Consider the following 3897-nt stretch of genomic DNA (forward strand, 5'->3'; position numbering starts at 1 on the left):
GGATTGCTACTTTAACCTGTCATTTCAACAGGCTTAAGTGCTGTATTTAAAATCACTAAAAAAAACATTTGCTAAAGATTAAGAACAAAGTTATTAACAATCATACATTGTATTAATTTTAATGTTTCTTCACTTTTTTTCCATCTCTCACTTCTCCCTCTTTACATTTTCTTTGTCAACAGTTATTGTATTTATTCATCAAATTATACATCCTTGCCCTCCTATAAAGTTAATGATCATACAAATATTTTGAGAAATTGCGGCTTGATCAGTGTAATTGTCATAATGATTTTGATAGCATTGATTTACTGAGTTTAAGTTATTTTTTTGCTATTGATCTGGTTTTAATTCCCTTTGTCAACTCAATATTAATTATTAGATTGTTTGCCTTCCATTCCTGATTCCTGTATTATTTAATTATTAAAGATAGCTTAAACATGATTCCTGTATGATTTAATTGGTTATTAAAATAGCCTATTTCACTGGGCTCAATATATCCCTTCATAACTTCACTGGGCTTGTAACAATCCTTTCCACTTTCCAGAAAAATTGAGATCTGGATTGGTTCCTCACCCTTAATTGTCAATGATCTGCATTGGTTCCTCACCCTTAATTGTCAATGAAATCCCCATGTGTGTAAAGAAACCCAACTATATCCTATACAAGTGGCTGCATAATTACCATCTGGTGTAAATCGCTGAGCAATTAGTTATTCCTTATCAACTTAGTACATATTTGATAGATAAAACAGGAACCCATCCTTTCAAAAATATTTCAATAGTATCTACCAAAAGCAAGGCAGACTATTTAGGCCCAACAGAGACCAATGATTGAATTCTAATGGAAATGAATCCATACGTGTTATATTTTATATAAAACAATAGATGAAGACTTGACTAAATACGAAAACCAGATTCAATATGGTTCTGCTACCAGTTCCTCCTGGGTGGTCTCAGAAATAGTCATTTTATCTCTTCAAGGGAGTTGTCAGTTCCTCATCTACAAACTTAGGGGCTGGGTGAGATAACACCCAAGAGACCTTCTACCTCTAAACAGTTTCTGGCTCTATGACTCCTGTTTTCTGCTCTTCTTTTAATGTCAATTACTTCAGAGAACCTCTTCTAAGTCATGAAAATCATCTTTGGATATGAAGGCAACTTCTTGTGGAAAGCAATGATTACTCTGCATGAGCATTAAGACCTTGTTTTGATGCTTAATTTTGAAGGCATGTTTTCTGATGAAGTAAAGAACAGATGCTGGGTAATAAAATTCAACTCAGAGATCAGAATATAAGAAATGGATGAACAATTACTAAATAGTCCTATGTGCTACCAAAGAGAACTAGAAAATGTGAGCAGCAACAATAATCATAACATGATATTTATGAGTGCTTACCTTAAGCCAGTCACTGTGTTAAGCACCTGGCATTTGTTATCTCATTTAATCCCCATGACAAATCTATGGAGTAAGCATTATTACTCCATTCTGAGGTGGCAGAAGGGAAACTTGGAAAGCTTAAGCAACCATCGCAAATCACCCATTAAATAAAGATGGCATTTAATTTAGATTTAAACCCAAGACCCATCTTCTTTCATTATATCATATTGCATAGCATAAAAGATAATGTGACACTTCAAAGTACACTTAACATAAATAATTGTATTCAAAACCAAAAAGTGACATTGTAAAGCAAATATTTGCAAATTAATTCTGAATACGTCAATGACATATGAAATCAACCATAGCTCTCTGCAATATTAGAGATTGATGAAAACACAAATTATTTAAATTGAAATCTGAAGTATTTTATAGTTTAAAATACAAAAATGGTATAATTTTGCTTAAGATATTTTAACCCTTTCTGTCTAAAGATATGCTTTAGATAGTTTTCTCATGAGAAGCAGTATATTCTTCAAATTATAACTAATCTGAGCATTCTATATGACATCCAAACATAAATTTTGAAACATAAATCACAATTGTATAGAGATATAACACTACTGTTTATATATTGTTTAAAATATAAACTTTAGGTACTTTTAATGGAATTATTAATTTTATATCATAAAGCGCAGTTTTTGAGTTATATTACCAGCATCTAAACACTAACTAAATAAGTTTACTCATTAGCTTTATAGACTCCTTCAAATACAACTGGTTGCTCTTTTGGGGTATTAATTTATAAGTGGACCATGTAACAGGTTTCCATTTGAACAGCTGCCCAGGAGCCCAGGAGAACCAACAGATAGCAACTGGGCTTAGGAGAGGAAGGGATGTGGAAAAGGGGGGCACTAAGTCTCAGGGCCAATCTCAGTGGACAGAGTATACACACCATGATAATGAAAAAGACCCTAAAATAGACTGAAACCAAGATCATTTAAATTTCCCCAAGAACATCAAGATGGGTGCTTAAAATTAAAATTATTGACAAAGGGATGAGAACTTTTATTCACATCTATTTACAAACTGAGATTCAAATTTGCATATATTTAAAGCTATATACTGGTTACAGTCATTTTTTAAATGTTAATAATTCAGCTATACAATATTAGTGATGCAGAAAATTATATAAAAGAACATGAAAGCTATTCATAACTAGTGGCCCAGTACACGAAATTCATGCACATTAAAAGGGAATTAATTAGAGGAAATATTGTAATATTGCTATTTGCCCTTTATCTATAATAGAAGTATCAGAGATGAAAGAAAATTAGTAAAATGTACATGAAAATCTCCCTCCTGTCAGAGTCTGGGGTGTGCTGCGGGACCCAGAGGCAAGTCCCCGCCCACCCATGTGCACCTCGAAATCACGTGAGACCCAGACCCAGCTGGCCCCACCCCTGTAGGGCAGGGGGCACAGCCTCAGGTCCCCCAGCAAGTCCTGCTGGGCAGGGGGTGCAGCCTCAGGTCCCCTGTCAAGCCCCGCTGGGCAGGGGGTGCAGCCTCAGGGTCCCCGGCACCAAGGGCACGTCCTCAGGTCCCTCAGCCCAGCCTCAGGTCCCCCGGCCCCTGCGTGAGAGGGCCAGGGCATGAGGGCATGATAACAATTTGCATATTCGTTCTTTATTATATAGGATACTATATCTCAGACAAAAAAATGGCTAATATTTTCATGTAATTTTGTACTTTTTTTTACTAACTGGTAAGTGAAAGAGATACTGTTTTGTATACTATAAACAATTTCTATATTCTGCTTTTCTTCACCTAATACCAAATAATGGATGGACCATTTTTTGCTGAAATTAAAAATTATTTAAATTTTTATAATGGCTGTACACATAGTTTATTCAACCATTTTTTTTCTTTTTGTCACAACTTCAAATAATTACTTTAGTGAAATTTTATTTTAGGTGTATGTGTTCTAGTCAGGCACATAGAAAGCCACATTATTCTTTTTTAAATTTATTTTTAATTTTTTCCCTCTTCCACCTTCATCCCTCTCGTCCTCTGCCTGCAATCACCACTCTCCTGTCCATGACCATTAGTTCTCTCTCTTTTTTTTTTTTTTGCTCAATTCCTCCAACCCTGTAATACCTGCCTCCCCACCACCAGAGCTGTCTGTCTGCTCTCTAAATATGGACCTGAAGAGCATTATGCTAAGTAAAATAAGGCAATCAGAGAAAGACAAGTACCATAGCATCTCACTCATATGTGGAATTTAATGAACAGATTGCACTACCAAGGAAAATAGAGACAGACGCACATTTTTTTTCCAGTTTTTTTTGAAGCATTTGGGAATAGGCAATCAATAAATAAACAAATAAACAAATACATCATTATCCTGGTTTACATTCACTGGTTGAATGAGTAAACAAAAATTTATTTAGCCATTAGTTTCTCATTGATAAAAAGTAGACAATATAGTGCCTATTTGTAGCAGAATTAAGATTAAGTAAG

The 3897-nt window shown here is 34.7% G+C and overlaps 1 protein-coding gene across 1 annotated transcript in view; it reads right to left on the bottom strand.

Moving 5' to 3' along the window:
• CNTNAP2 (contactin associated protein like 2) overlaps positions 1 to 3897 on the bottom strand; it is a 1215871-nt gene that overhangs the window by 985150 nt on the left and 226824 nt on the right. The window lies entirely within an intron of this gene.

Source organism: Myotis lucifugus, unplaced genomic scaffold, assembly GCF_000147115.1.
Source record: "Myotis lucifugus unplaced genomic scaffold, Myoluc2.0 scaffold_51, whole genome shotgun sequence".
NCBI lineage: Eukaryota > Metazoa > Chordata > Mammalia > Chiroptera > Vespertilionidae > Myotis > Myotis lucifugus.